This window comes from Marmota monax, unplaced genomic scaffold, assembly GCF_021218885.2.
Source record: "Marmota monax isolate L192 unplaced genomic scaffold, Marmota_monax_Labrador192_F-V1.1 WCK01_AAM20220418_F8-fsc00004, whole genome shotgun sequence".
Taxonomy (NCBI): Eukaryota; Metazoa; Chordata; class Mammalia; order Rodentia; family Sciuridae; genus Marmota; species Marmota monax.
Genome location: NW_026692881.1, coordinates 5136998 through 5153668, shown reverse-complemented (window position 1 = coordinate 5153668; position 16671 = coordinate 5136998). Strand labels below are relative to the sequence as shown.

Here is a 16671-nt window from a genome sequence, read left to right as displayed (position 1 = left end):
GGTGATTGTAAGGGTGCAGAGGAGAATGTGCATAAACAAGGCTGGCCCCTGCAGCTGGGTAGGTCTGTCCTGCACAGGGGTGGCTGGGGTGGAGGAAGGCAAGCCGGCTCCTTCACCAGCATGCTCACCAGGCCTTCTATGTCGGGGTGTGTTCTTTTAATTTGAATAAAAGTTCCAATGAGCTGGGAGGAACCTATATGTCAAGTGGCTCACGGTGTTCCCAGCGTGCAATGGATGTTCAGTAAGTGTTGGCTTTTTTTTTCTCTTAAAATTATTGTCCATTATGCAATTTGGAAGAATGTCTTGGAGGATTTAGGGAAGGTCTGCTTCCTCTTTCCTGGCTGTGTGATCGATGTAACAATGCCTTTCCCTTTTTGGTCTCACTGCTGGAAGGTCAAACCCATTCATTCTTATGTTTGCACAATCGTATTCCCCTTTTCCTTGGTTCTAATTTATTATGCTTTATTTATGTTGTACCAGTTGGTTAAATATGTTCTTTGCAGAAAGCTACTCTAGTCCCTTTGGAAAATATGTTTCTAAGTAAACATAATGTTTTTAGACTTTGGGTAACACATCTTCTTGGCAGTTCTGGGTGCTTTAGCCCCATGGACAGAGGTGAGTGGAATAGCCCTGACATCTACATGGTGGGGATGAACCCTAAGGACTTGGCTTTAGGGGATTACTTGGTTATCAGGTAGAAAGGGAAGAAACTACATGAACTCTAATGGCTTTGTAAAGTAAGCAAGAACTGTAAGGCTAACTACAGGTATTTGGGGAGGTGTGGAAGGTTAGAAGTATGCTTTCAGAAAGCTATATAAGTTCCCTGGATCTTTTGGTCCTGTGGCCCAAATTGATTTGGGCACTCTTGTGTGAATCCTGGAGAAGCCATCTTACCATGACTTTCATCATGACTGTCCTTCAGTGCCTTCGATAAATCAGGTGTCAACCTGGACTCCTGGGCATGGCCCATGGGGTACACTTGGGATTTGGGCTTGGCATCTTGCTGAAATCATAGTTTAGGATTCCATTTTCAGTGGAGAGTCTTTATTTATTAGTGACTATGGGCTACATGTGGATTGCCTGGGTATTTATGGATGTGAATGGGGGGGGGGGCTGTGGTCTAATTCAAGGCAGGAAAGGAGACTACCTTCTGCATTGTGTCCCAAGAATGGCATCCCTTCATGTGTATGTGTAAGGCTGGGAGCTCCCAATTTTGCAGGTGTGCATAACACTTTTCTCCAGTACCAGGCTGGGGTTTGGTGTGTGTGTGGGGGGCAAATCTCTGTTCACTTTATTACTGTTGTAAAAGTTCCATGCCTATTATTTTATCATTACACTCTTATTTTCACATTTTTCTCTCCTTCAGAGATGTCTATGGGTGACTGGGTGTAGAGTATGTACCCTCAGATCAGGTATAAGTCTCATCCCTCCAGGTGGATTAATACACCTGTTCTACTCACTCCTCTCTGTGTGACCTGCCTAGGACAGAGTCCATGCTGCCTCCAGCATCTGCATTTTGTCCAAAATAGACCTTAGGATGGAAAGAAAAGCTTCACTGAGCATTTTGTACATGCCAGCCACTTTTTCAGGCATTTTAAAAAAACAGTAGACTTCAGAGTTCATACTAACCCTATAATGTAGGCATTGGCTGAACCCCAAGTCAAATGCATAAGGAGAGTCTGTTGCAGGATTCAAGCAGCCCTGTATTTTATACCAGCTTCATGGGCTTCTCCTTTCCCCTGGAGTGGTGACTTGGTGAGACAAGACTCTGCTAGAATCTATGGCACTGGTCAGGAACACTTTCTAAGTGCCTTCCCACTGAGGGAAGGGAAGGAAAATGGTCTCTGATGATTGTAGATCACATAAGGTCCTATAGCTCACTGATCAGTTCCTGTTTAGCTAGAGCAAACGTGCACCCTTGTATTATATATTTCTGGGTCCTTGGAAATTTTGCATATTGGTTTTTGCCTGCCTAGTCAGGAAGACTCTCCTAAAGGCAAGATTTTGCAAGGAGCAAACACAGAGATAAGGAGATAAACTACTTAAGGCCATGACAGAGAGCAGCTGCAGCTTTTTTTCAAGCAGTGGCAGGAACACAGTGGGCAGGAGGGCTGCGTGTACACACATGGGGTGGCAGGGGACTAGAAGGGTGCATTAGGTTTTCTGACAAGGAAGTGGTAGCTCGCCCCTAGGTGAATTCTTTGAGGAGCCAGAATTTGGAGCCTTCTGTTAAGTCAATGGGAGCTGGGAAGGAGCATTTGTTCTCTGGAGAGAGCCAGAGCTCAGTTTGCCTTCACCCAGTTTGGAGGCATCCCTATTCCTTGGGGCACTGATCTTAAATCATTTGACCTTAGGGCATGCTAGTAATTGTATGTATTGATGAAACACCATCCAGAGTCCTGATTAACTATGATCAAAGTACACAGTAGAACAGAGCCTTGCAGATAGATTAATTGCTGCAGGAAATGATCACAGTTTGATCTCTGGTCATTTTGTTTTTACTTGAAAATGGAACAAAAAACCGATAATCAAATTAGAGAAAATAAATACATTTATTAATATGAAATAAAAAAAAGAATAGTACAAACATGTTCAAATCCTAAGAAATACAAGACATGCAATGTATCTGTTAAACCATACTTATCAACCAGATGGGGAGATGGTGCATTGAATGGAGGCAAACAGGGCACTGAGTTGTAGGTGAGCTTCCTGGTAGGCTTCCTGGTGTTCTCACACTTGCCACACTATTTCTAAATGACAGGTTTAGGGAAAATAATAAATGAAAATCATGTGAGTACGTTAATGTTTTTAATGCAGTAAAATTTATTTTATCATGAGATAAGACGGCCTATTGGAGAGACCTTGGCCTTCAGGACTGGTTTTCTTGGTCACCTGCTGGTTAGTCCTCTGCCTTCTGGGAGTTAGTTGAAAGAGGCTGCTTGGAAATCCATTGGCCTGGATACACCTGGACCAAGAATAGTCAGTCCATGGAATGCTTTAGGGTAACCACTGTAAACTGGACCACCTTGTCATCCATGAGGAGGCCATTTAGCCTGTTTGCAAATTCTAGGTGGATCTCTGAGCTGATCCTAATCACAGATAAGTCATCTGCTAGGTCTCTTTAAGCATCTGATAGCTTTTATATGGTGTTTTATTTCCCATATCAGGATGAGATAAGGATAATTGCTACCTTAGCCCTAAATATGGATGATATGGAGGAACCCTTTGGTCAGGTAGAGGTGAGAGAAGCCTTGTGGCTGGCTGCCCTGAACAATTGGGAAGTCTGGGTAAGCATTCCACTCTAGATCTCAGTAAGGAGAATGTCAGAAAGTCCCAAGAAACCCCAGTGCTTTTGTCAAAATAAGGGAAGATGGTTCCCAAGGCTGTATAGACTTGGAATAGAACATGGGCAAACAATTATGAATGTCTGTAGTGGAGATGGCAGAGTGGTGGTGTCTACTGACTGAGCATGTAGATTACAGGAAGTCGAGAGGGTCCCTATTTCTTTGGTGTGGCACAGGCCCTCCAGATAATATGCAGGAACCAATTTAGTGTACTACTCTCTGAATTTGTTTATTTGCTTAATAGATGAGGATCCTGAATATCTCCAACAACTGGAACCATGTGTGAGAGATAACAAGATAAAAATCGCACAAGAAAAAAATCGAAACTCTTCCACTTGAATTCAAAAGGTCAACTGCAGTGTTTGGTCTATAATTAAAAACAATAATAGTACTTGACATTTATTGCACTCTTGCTACTTATTGAACGTGATGCTGAGTGGTTTTCAGACATTATCCCATTTAGTCCTTATACTCCCCACCATGAGAGAGGCAGGGTGATGATCTCTTGTTTGGCCAAAAAAGGAAACTGAGGCTTGGGCTCTAAGTGAGTTTTCCTGGGTCATGTGGTATGGTAGATAATTATTATACAGAAAATAAGTATTCATTTTCTTCCCTAAATGTTAGTTGGTGAATTTACTCCTATGCACTGTTGATACCAGACTTAGCCATGAACTTGTCCTGACCAATGCCCCTGGCATGTGGGCAGACGTGAACATGTAAGTCCTGAGCTGAGCTCTGAAGTGGCAAGGCATCTTTCCACCTGCCCCTCCACTTCTGACCACAATGAAGCGGTCATGCCTCTGGTACTCGGTCTTGCCCCTGAACCCCAGAATGAGTGGCACAGAGCAGGACCTTGCAATTGACCAATCGAACTGCGAGTTTGAGAGATAACAGCCTCAAAGTTATATGTCCCTGAGATTTTGTACTTATTTATCACTCAGCAACATTTGCCTGTTTGTAGCTAAGCTGTGACTCAGACCCAGATAATTTGACTCAGGAGCCCTTGTTCTTTTAACTACAGTCCCTAGGGACTACATAATTTTTAAAAATGTCTAGTTTCAATTTTTAATTGTAGTTCAATCCTTTTCAAAAATCTCACTCAAAATTTTTATTGGATTTTTACAAAACGATTAGAAAGTAAAGCTGGAAATGAAAGTCTGGTTCACACAAAAATCCTCAGAAACGGGAAACAAGAAAGGGAACCAGTATTAACAGACTTTGCAACACAAACCAATAGTGATTAAATCAGAGAAACACTGGTACAGACAGATACAGCAATAATAGACAAAGTCTGAAAGAGAGCCTAATACATAAAATAATTTGGGAGAAGATAAAGGAGGAATCAAAAATCACGAAGAAAGGAAGAATTATGTAAATGATGTTGGCAGAATTTATTCATTGTTTGGAAAAATAGCTACATGTTTCATCATGCACTGAAAATAATAGTTCTGGTAAGGAATTAAATATTTAAAAATCATGAAAAGTTAGCAAAAAATAGCCCATGTTTTTCAGGTAATGGTCTAAATTTTAAAGTGGTGAAGATACAAAAAAGATAGGTACAACTTTATAAAATTGAAAATTTCTTTTAAAAGGCAAAACAGAGAGAGAAATGATGGAGGGAAAAAGTACTTGTGGACAAATGTGACAAGATGGAAATGTTTACCTTGCCTCATTTAGATGAGTGAAGCAAACAGCAGAGCTCTGATTTATAAGTGGACAAAAATGTATGAACGAACAAGGGATACAGAAGGAATAAATTTCAGTTCACCTCAGAAGATACACATCATGCTCCCTCTCTGTGCCTGGCCTTGTGCTAAATATTAGGATTTCAAAAGCAAACGTGGAAAAATGAACAGTTTTCGGAGTCATCAAGGAGTTGCAAAATGAAATGAAACCCATGCAATTATCTTAGATCTATGATACCTGAAAAAAAATTATGATCTTCCAACATTGAGATAAAAGTGGTATTTTTAGGTATTGTTGGTGACCCTGTCAAATAGAAAAATCATGCAAAACATACCTGGAATCATTAATATGTTCATACATTTGACCCAATAATCTCACTTGTAAGAATTCACACAAATAGTATAATTTAAATGAGAACTACAAGGCTATATAAGAATTTTATTGTGGTGCTCTCTGCCATACTGAAAAACTGGAAACAACCTGAATGTTCAGTGCAGAAAATAGCTAAGTAAATTACAGGGCAGTCACACAATAGACTATTCTGTAGCCAGTAAAAACGATAATCATAAAGACTATAGGAAAATATGTATGATACAATTTTACTTCTTTATGCTTACTGCAGTATCTGTGAGGTGATTATATGTACATAAAAATTAAATATGTAAGTATCCAATGACAAGAGGGACCTGGAACTTGATGGTGCGTGGGATGGAAGGCCTGTGGGAAATTGTCCTCTTCCCGGTTGTGCTAGATTTCCACTAGGGTGGTTACATCTTGCAGTAATAAGTGATAATAATAGCATTGACATTTATTTTAAAGATGTAAAAGGACAGAATAACATGATGAGTCCTAACTGCGCACAGAGGAAGAGACTCATGAATTCCACTTGACTTCAAGTTCACTATGAGTCATCAAAATTATGAGTCAGAAAAAAAAAATAAAGGTAAGGAAATCCTTGAGTGCTTTTGTGGAGACACAGTGTGAATCCGTAAGACATGAGTTGGTAGAGATGAGACAGATCCAGGCTGGGGCCCTGAGTATGGGTTTACCATGTTATAGTGTACATGCATACCTGTATGTACAATGGTACAATTCACAATAGCTAAGTTATGGAATTAATCTAGGTGTCCATCAGTAGATGAATGGATAAAGAAAATATGGTGAAATACCCAATGGAGTTTTATTCATCATAAAAAAGAACAAAATTTTGTCCTTTGCTTGAAAATGGATGGAACTTGAAAGCATTATGTTAAGTAAAGTTAATCAGACTCACAGAGTCAAGGGTTTTTCTCTCATGTGTAAACTAAAGAGAAAAAAGAGGGGAAAGAGAGTATCTCATGAAAATGAAAGGGAAACTAAATTAGAGCAGATTTCTTATGAACATGTGTTGAGTATGTCACAATGAATCCTGCCACAATGCATACTTGCAGTACACAATTAAAAATTAATTAAAAAACTTATTTTTTCTATTTAATATGTTTTAGTTTTTGATGATGTTAGTTTTTATTGATTTTTTAAAAAAATGACAGCAGAATGAGCACCACAATAAAATTCATGTAGTTCTCATTTAAATTATACTATTTGTGTGAATTCTTACAAGTGAGATTATTGGGTCAAATGTATGAACATATTAATGATTCCAGGTATGTTTTGCATGATTTTTCTATTTGACAGGGTCACCAACAATACCTAAGTATATATTATTATACTTATACAACACAATTTTTTTTATGTCTCTAGTTGTATATAAAGTATGTTGACACCAATTTCTATCTTCATACATGTACTTTGGATAATGATGTCTATCACATTCCACCATCCTTGCTAATCCCCTGCCCCCTCCCTTTCCCTCCCACCCTTCTGCCCTATCTAGAATTCATCAATTCCTCCCATGCTCCCCCTCCCTACCCAACTAAGAGTCAGCCTCCTTATATCAGAGAAAAACCTTAAGCATTTGTTTTTTTGGAATTGGCTAACTTCACTTAGCATTATCTTCTCCAGTGCCATCCATTTACCTGCAAATGCCATGATTTTATTCTCTTTTATTGCTGAGTAAAATTCCATTGTATATATGCCACATTTATTTTTTTACCTATTCATCCACTGAAGGGCATCTAGGTTGGCTCCACAGTTTAGCTATTGTGAATTGTGCTGCTATAAATATTGTTGTGGCTGTGTCCCTGAAGTATGCTGTTTTTAAGTCTTTTGGGTATAGACTGAGGAGAGGGATAGCTAGGTCAAATAGTGGTTCCATTCCCAGATTTCCAAGGAAGCTCCATACTGCTTTCCATATTGGTTGCACCAATTTGCAGTCCCAACAGCAGTGTATAAGTGTACCTTTTTTCCCACATCCTTGCCAACACTTATTGTCGTTTGTGTTCTTAATAGCTGCCCTTCTGACTGGAACGAGATGATATCTTAGAGTAGTTTTGATTTGCATTTCTCTAATTGCTAGAAATGATGAACATTTTTTCACAATTCAAAATTAATTTAAAAACTTATTTTTCTATTTAATATATTTTAGTTTTTGATGTTAGTTTTTTTTTAAAAAAAGCTTTTAATCATAGTTTGATAAAGTACATAAAAATATTCATCTTTAAAATATACAGTTGATTTATTTAGGCATATGTACACATTTGTCTAACTAGCACCCAGATCAAAATATAGAACATAACATTCCGCTGGGGTCCTGTTCCTGTCAATTCTCATCTATTTCTCACCTGGTTGTAATAAATGTCTTTTATCATTATCCATTAGTTTTGCCTGACCCTTCATAAAAATGGAATCATACAGTACATGTCTGACTTCTGTTATGTCTTTTAGATTTCCTCATGTTGTTGTGGCTAGAAAGGGTTGGTTCTTATGTGGTGCAATGTAACCATCCATTGTGTGAATATTCCACAATTTATTTATCCAATTCCCCGGCTGACTAATGTTTGGAATATTTAAAATTCGGGGCAAACATGAGCAAAGCTGTTGGTTGCTACTGTTCTTACCTATTTCTCTTAGTGGACATATGTGACCATTTATCTCAGCTATATCTCAGATTATATCTGAGGAATAACTTTATTCCATAATACATATTGAGCTTAAGATACTAGCAAATACAGTCCCAAGTGGATGCAATAATTTTAATTCCTACAAATATTGAAATTTCAAATTCTATATGCTCACCAACATTTGATGTTGTCGATCTTTTCAATTTTATTCTAAAGGAGGCAATTGAAGTCTCACTGGAATTTTCAATTCCTTGCTGACTAAAGAGGTCAAGATTTTTTTTTTAATTTTTCTTTTTTTTTTCTTTCTTTTCTCTTTAAACATTCTTACAGGTCGTTTGTAAAGAGCCTGGCTCAGATCTTTTCCCACTTCACTTTTTTCCAATTAGGTTGATATTTTTCATTTTGATTTTGTAGGATTATTCAAAAAATACACATTTTGAGTATGACTCTTTTGGGAACATACGTATTTTGTCATTTTGTTTTCCTCCTGTGTTTTTCCCTCTCTGATGAGTTAGCTTGATAATCACTAGTTGTTCATTTTTAATAAAGTATAATTGATTGTTATTTTTGTGGTTACTTTTTTTGAGTCCTGTTTAAGAAATGTTTTGCCTACCTCAGGTCATGAAGCTATGTTCTGTATTTTCTTTGAGATGATTTATTGTTTTATCTTTTATATTTGGGTCTGAAACCTGAATAATTCCTAGGAAAAGGGAGTCACTAGGCAATCCTTGCATCTGCTTTCACCTGGATTTGTTAACTTTATTCCTAAATTTTAATTCCTTTTCAGCAATTGTAAATGAAAATTGTTTTCATAATTTTGTTTTTATTTCTGTGCTAGTACATATAAAACAATAGATTTTTATGTATTGAGTTTGTATCCTGAAACCTTCCAGAATTCTGTTATTAGCTCTTTTTTTTTTAAATGGATATGAGGATATCTGCAAATAGAGATAGTTCTTCTTTTGTTTCCTTTCTCTAGATGTCTTTTTTTCTTGTCTTTTGTTTCTTATTTCTACTCAGTATGCTTAGAACTGCCATGTGATGATGAGTAGGAGTTGTAAGAGTGGATTTGTTTGTTTTATTTTTGATCTTGGGGAAAAACATTGAGTCTTTCATTATTAAGTATGATGTTGACTGAGTGTTTCATAGATGCCCTTTATCAGGTTGAGGAAGTTTGATTCTATTCCTGATTTGTTGGGTGTATTTTTGTTTTGTTTTGTTTTGAATGATGAAAAGATGTTGAATTTTATCATATGATTTTTCTGCATCATTGGAAGTAATCATGTGGTTTTTGTTCTTTATTCTTTAATATGGTGTATTACATTGACTGATTTCATACGGTAAACAAATTTTGACTTCATGGGTTGAATCTCACTTGATCAGCATGCATAATCCTTTTTATATGCTGCTGGATTTAGTTTGGGAGTATTTTGTTGAAAATGTCTGTGTCTGTACTCATAAGGGATGTTGGCATTTAGTTTTCTTGTTACATCTATGTCTGATTTTGGTATCAGGTAAAAGTATTAGCCTTATAAAACGAGTTGGGAACTTATCCTATCTCTCCTATCTTTTCGGGAGAGTTTTTGAAAGTATGGCATTAATTCTTTAAATATTTGAAAGAGTTCACCAATGAAGAAACATGGGCCTTGACTTTTCTTTGTGGGAAATTTAAAAATTACTAATTCAATTTCTTGTTATAAGGTTTTTCACACACTCTATTTCTTCTTGAGAGAGTCTCAATAACTGTTGACTACCTAGGAATTTATCCATTTCATCTCATTTAATTTGATGCCTTACAGTTATTCACAAAATCTTCTTGGAACCATTTCACTATTTAAAATATCCCCTTTCATTCCTTATCCTAGACCTTTAACTTGGTAAATACAGCAATAGTTTGTCAATTGTTAAAGAACCAACATACTTTCTTTTTGTTTTTGTGGTGCTGGGGATTGATCCCAGGGCCTTGTACATGTGAGGCAAGTACTCTACCAACTGAGCTATATCCCTAGTCCTAAAGAACCAACTTTTTTTTTTTTTTTGATGTTAACATATTTTATTTAACTTAATATATCCGGATGATAATTTTAACATGCAATCAATATATGTTAGTGGAAGAACCAACTTTTAAAATTGTTTTTCTATTCCCTCCTTCATTTATTTTCACTCCAATCTCTATTTTTTTTCCTTTTGCTTGTGTTGAGGTTAGTTTTCTCTTTACATTTTTTTTTTATTTTCTGAAGGAAGTGGTTAAGTTACTGATTTGAGGTTTCTTCTTTTTCCATATGGACATTGACAGCTAGATCTTTCCTTCTGAGCAATGCTTTTGCTGCATTCCACAAGTTATGGTTTGCTACTTCAATACACAAAGTATGTTTAAACATCCTTTGTGATCTCTTCTTGTGGTCTAATTTCCACATATTCATGAATTTCCATAGTTTCCTTCTGTTATAAATTTCTAACTTAATTCCACTGAGGTCAAGAAACACACTATGCATGATTTCATCTTTTTAATTTTTCTGTGGCTTGTTTTGTGGCATAGCACATGGTGTATCCTGTAGGAATGTTCCATGTGCACATGATAAGTGTGTGTATTCTCCTCTTGAGTTGAGTGTTCCTTGGAGATCATCTGTGGAGTTGGTTTGTAACGTTGCTGAAGTTGATTTAATTGCTGACATAATTAATTTCTGTCAGATTTTGCTTCATGTGTTTTTGGTATGCTGTCGTTTGATGGATATATATTTATAACTGTTGTGTCTTCCTGATAATGTGAACACTTTTATCATTATGAGGTGTCCCCCTTTGTGTCTACTAATATTTTTTTTATCTTAAAGTCTGTTTTGTCTGATATTAGTATAGCTACTGCAGTTGCTTTTTGCTTACTCTTTATGTGGGACATATTTTATCATTCTTTTACTTTCAACGTACTGCATCTTTAGATATAAATTATGCCTTTTGTAGGCTGCCTCTGTTTGGATCTTTTAAAAAATTCTTCTAATCTCTGCCTTTCAACTAGAGGGTTTAATTCATTTACATTTAATGTAATTACATAGGAAGTACAATTTTCATCTTTTACTTTGCTATTTGTTTGTTATGTGCCTCATGTCTTTCTCTCCTGCTCCACTGCTGCTTTATTTTGTATTAGATTGATACTTCTAGTGTAACACTTTAATTCCCTTATTGTTTTTCTTACTATGTTTTTAAAAGCATCTTTCTTAGTAGTTGCTCTTAGTGTTACAGTAAACATTTTAAAGAAATCTAGTTCAGATTAACAGCACTTAATAAAACTTAGTATTATATAAAATATTTCCCAATATAGCTATTTTATTTCTTCCTTTATACTATATGCCATAAATTGCACATTTATACATTTTTAAGCCCATCAACAGTTTTATAATTACTATTTTATGAAGTTGTTTCAATCAATAGAAGGACTGAGTTTCAAAAATGCATCTGTTTTTATATTTACCTGTTTTGTTCCCTTTATTCATGCTTTTAATTTTTCATGTTAATTGAGGAAACTATTTATATTGTCCCTTCATGTTAGCTTAAAGGACTCCTTTTATATCTCTTGTTATAAAGATCTGCTAACAATAGATTATCTCAATCATTTTTTTTAACCCATGAGTATATCAATTTATTCTTCATTTTTGTAGGATAATTTTGCAGGATATAGAATTCTTGATTGACAATTTTTTTCTTTCAGCTCTTTGAAGAAGTCACATTTATGCCTTCTGAACTCCATGGTTTCTGATAAAAAGTCAGATGGCAATCTTATTCCTCGTCTATGAAAAGTCTTTTATTTTCTTGCCACTTTCAAGAGTCTATTTTTGTCTTTGGTGTTACAATATGTCCATTGTATGGGTTTCCTTGAGTTTGTTCTATTTGAAATGAAACTTTTCAGGATGTGTAGTTTTATAGTTTTCATTGGATTTGGGAAGTCTTTGGTCATTATTTGTTCAAATATTCTTTTTCCCCCCACTTCTTCCTTTCTTTTCTCTCTGTGATTCTCATTAGGCACATGTTGGTGTGTGTGCTGGCATACTGCAGGTGTCTGAGGCTCTCTTAAGTTTTATTTACTTTGTTCTCTTTCTATTTTTTAGACTGATCAATCTCAATTCATCTATATTCAAGTTTGCTGATTTATTCTTAAGTTAATATTTGGTCTTTAGAGCTTGAAGATTACTTTTTATTTTAGCTAGTATGTTTTTTAACTCCAGAATTCTATTTAGTAACTTTTACTTTTAAATTCTCTTTATTAATATTCTCTATTGGGGGAGATGCTGTTATCACACTTACAAAAAATCTTTAGACATATTTTTCTTTAGTTCTTTGAAAATATTTACAGTAGCTGGTTTAAATCTTTGTCTCCTAATTCCAATATCTGGGCCCTCTCAGGAACAGTTTCTCTTCAATGCATTTTCTCTGTTTTTCTGACTATATCATGAATTTTGTTGAAAACTGGGCATTTTAGATAATTTAATGTAGTGAATCTGGAAATTGGAAACTTCCCACTCACCAGGGTGTTTTTCCCTATTAAGTATACAGAGCTTTGTTTATTTAGTAGGCAGTGAATGATTGGTCAGTATTTCTTTAAATGTCTTTACTCAATACATTTTTCACCCTTTCCCAAGGGTTTTTATATGTGTTGGGATGTACTTTTGATGCTGAGGCATTCACACTACAATTCTGTGTTAGCCTTCACTTACTGCTTGTGTAAACCCCAAGGGCAGCCAGAGGTAATATATTGAGGCTTTTGCAGGTCTTTCCAGGACATACACATAACTGTAAATATTCTTATAATAGTATACAAACATCCTAAGAATATGCCAGAAATTTTCAAAGCTCCCCGTGAACATAGCATTCTCCCCATCTTCCTTTTAAGTTTTGGCCAGGATGCTCTTTGCCCATGACAGTATTGTAGCCTCAGACACCTGTTAATTGTGCTGTTTATGACAAACCCTTTGGGGATACAGATACAGAGTGAGATTTCTGACATCTCTACCAATGACAATACTCTGCAGGTGCAAGTCTTCCAGCATGCTGTGAGACATCCAAACTATGACAGTGCTGTAGGAACAGAACTCTTGAGCAGCACCAAACTCAGTCTTCCCCTCTTATAGCTGCATGGATGATGGTTTCACAGGTGTCTGGATTGAGTAGCTGCTGGTTTTTAAGGATGCCCTAAAGATGCAGAAAAGGTGATGGGAATAGATCAAGTTAAAATGCCATAACTCTTGATGATCTCACCAAAGTTCCAGCAGTTTTCCTTCAATAAATATTCCTTAAGTTGTTTTAAATCTTTGATTCATCTCCAGGGTTCTGAAAAAGTTGTTTTTGATATTATTGCCCTTTTTTTTGGACATACTTATTTATGGAGGCCCTCACTCTGTCATTCCAAAAGTCCTCTTTCAGTTAATTTGATGACCTTTTAGATAGTTAATGCAGGCCCGAGGGTGAGAAGTAAGATGTAGGTCTGATTTTCAGTTCACAGCGTTTATAGAGAGAGAGGGGAAGATTGTACACAAGATCAGTGAAATACAGGTTAAGCACCCCTTATTTGAAAATCTGACATCCTAAATGTGCCAATATCCAAAACTTTCTGAGCACCCAACATGATGACTTAAGTGGAAAATTTTACATCTGATTTCATGTGACAGGTCACACACCAAAAGAAGGAATACTAAAAATATTGTGTAAAATTACCTTTGGGTTATGTGTGTAAGATGTTTATGATACATAGATGAATTTCATGTTTAGACTTGAGCCCCAACGCCAAGATATCTCATCATGTATATGACAATTTTCCAAAATTTAAAACAAAAATTGAAAATACTTCTGTTCCCAAGCATTGTGGATAAGGGGCACACTCACTCTGTGCTATACATATAGAAGGATGTTCAGAACAAAATAGTGGCTCAAGGAATACATTGATGTTCTGCCTCACCTTAGGCCAGAGCAGTGGAGCTGGCTGATCATGGACTGAGCTTCTGAAACTATGAGTCAAAACAAACTTTTCATCCACCAAGTTGTTACTATCAGGTATTTTGGTCACAGCAATGAAAAGCTGACTAACACATTGGGGAATGAAATTGACCAAATTACATTGTTCTCTTGTGTGCATGTACAAATATATGCACCAATAAATCCCACTATTATATATAATTATAATGCACCGGTAATTTTTTTTTTAAAGAGTAGAACATGGACTCTAGATGTGAACTGCCTTTAGGAACATGTTCCAGAATCTGTGGTATAGCTACATGAGAAGTGAGTAGAGAAGTAATCCTTAGCTCAGGCATCAGTGACACAGATCTTCTGTCTAGACTCCCCTGGCTGGGTCAGGCATCTCTTTCTAGCCTTTCAAGATTCTGCTTCTTGTCTCCAATGGAGCACTTGGCACATGACTTAACAAATTACTTGGTATGTGCCTATCTTTCCCTGTATACATTGTGAGTGCTGCAAAAATAGGAACCAAGTCTTACTTATCATTGTGTTTCTGGCTCTTTCTAGAGTAAGGGCTTAACAATGTCATGTGGAGTTAAGGGTGGATGCAGGGATTTTAGAGGAAAGGACATCTGATAGGTTAGTACTGAGTGGTTTCATCAATTTCTAAATCCTGTTCCAGGCTCAGCACCTCCCAACCTATGATCGGTGTGAACAGTGTCCTGAGAATTCACAGTCTCCTATACCCAGGGATCAGTGTGCCAAGAATATGCAGCATCATGAATACACATTGAGCAAGGGACCTCTGCTCCCCAACTTAAGATGGGCCAGTTCTTACTTGGCCCCTCCATAAGGTGCATCCATCACTTTTTGTTCTTAAAATTGTGAACATCTCACCCCTCTTCCAGTCTCTATTGCTTTCTCCCCAGGTTCTTGCATGTCCATGAACTATGCTGGGATGTAGGGAGATATTAAACTAAAGTTCCCATACTTGTTAGCACATTGTGGGAACTTTCTGGCATGAGGATCTTGCATCCTGATTAGGTATGATGTTGTAATAGCCTGACCTCAATAGATACCTCTTCTTCTTGGAGCAAGAGTGACCCCTTGATTCACATTGGTTGCTCCAGAGCTGCCATCTTTCATTCCAGATTCAGTTGCTTTCAGATCCAGGTTGTGTTAGATATACCACCTGCAATGGGGATGATATATTCTTCCCTTCATGTCTATTTGGGGAACTAATATGGCTCCAGAGGATGTAATTTCCCTGGGCATGATTTTCAGATGAAGCTTTTGAGTAGTCATGGCATTTGCCAGACGCCCGGCAGTGCCACTCACTTGAGCTGGTGTGTTTTCTCATTTTAGAGACTGACAGCTTCAGGCTGTATCCTTTAGTAAGTGGAAATGGGGAGAGAAGGTTGTAGGGGGGACCGCCCAGGTTCAGGTACCAGATGCTGAGCAGCTTTGCAGGTTAGAGAGATGAACCCAGGATGCTGAGAAAGAACTCTGGGGAGTGTGTGAAGGAAGGAAACAAGGAAGAGAGGACAGATGGTGTGGTCCTTGGGTCCTGTGGTCTGTAGCCTCAGGCCATATGCTTACTTTTGCTTTAGGGCCAGAGTGGCAGGACACCCCCATAGCTGGTCTGGGCTTCACTGTGCTCATCGGTCAAGGGGCACTGGTGGGTGGTGACAGTGAGTCTGTTCCTATTCTCCAGGCTGACAGATACATGAGGACTTGTTCAGCACAGCTAATGAGCCTGGTGCTGACTGAGAAGTGGGTGGGGGCAGACTGTGAAGAGAACCAAGTGCTGCATGATAATAGGGCTTTATGTTTGGGGAGCAATTTAGTGTTTTCAAAGCACTTTCATATACATTATCTCATCCTATCCTCAGAGCGATACTGTGAATGTGTTATTACCACTCTGTTCTGTTCAGAGAAGAAAATATGGGCTTAGAATGATCCTGCCACTCAACCAAGGTAGGGGCCTCTCCTGAGATTCATGGGAACCAGATCTGGGGTCCTTCACTTCCAGTACCAGGGTAACCACACAGGAGAGCTATTTGCCAGTCTCTGTGTGCAGAAAGACGACCCCAGGAAAGCCTCCCTCTGTCAGTCCTCAGGGCAAAGGCAGGATGGGTTAATAGTGGGCTCTGCAGGAACCCCTCCTCCCTCCCCAAGCCACCCACATTAGCCTCAGAAGTTCTCCCCAAAAGATTGGAAGAAATGTTTTCCCTGAGAGAGATGAGTGCTCAAAATTCTGCACCCAAGAGTAGAAAGCAGTGCTTTAATTCAGTGAGGCAGGCGTGCAATAGAAATGATTAAACTGAGCTTGATTCATTCATTCCATTAGTCATTGAGTATGCACTAGCGATGGGTAATGCCAGGCATGTTACAAGATCCTCAGAAGTGGGATTCAAGGGGAGCTACACACAGGTAAATAAGATGAGGCCCTTTGCTGAGCCCGCTGGCTGTCAGAAGCATGCGATGCCCTCTGTATGTGCTGTGACTATGCTGTTATGGATACATATCACCATTCACACTGGAGATACAGAGGGAAGCTCAGAACTGAGAGCTGGAGAAGTCTTCAGCAGAGCTGGCTCCAGACATGGTCAGGAGGTCTGGTGGACTGTGAAAGTCGCAAACGTCTCTTGCCTCCCCCGCCAGCAACACCTCCACTTGTCTGCATAGAGAACAATATT

The 16671-nt window shown here is 37.8% G+C and overlaps 1 protein-coding gene across 2 annotated transcripts in view; it reads left to right on the top strand.

The window, feature by feature from the left end:
- Nucleotides 1–16671, top strand: part of Grid1 (glutamate ionotropic receptor delta type subunit 1) — a 719927-nt gene that overhangs the window by 379413 nt on the left and 323843 nt on the right. The window lies entirely within an intron of this gene.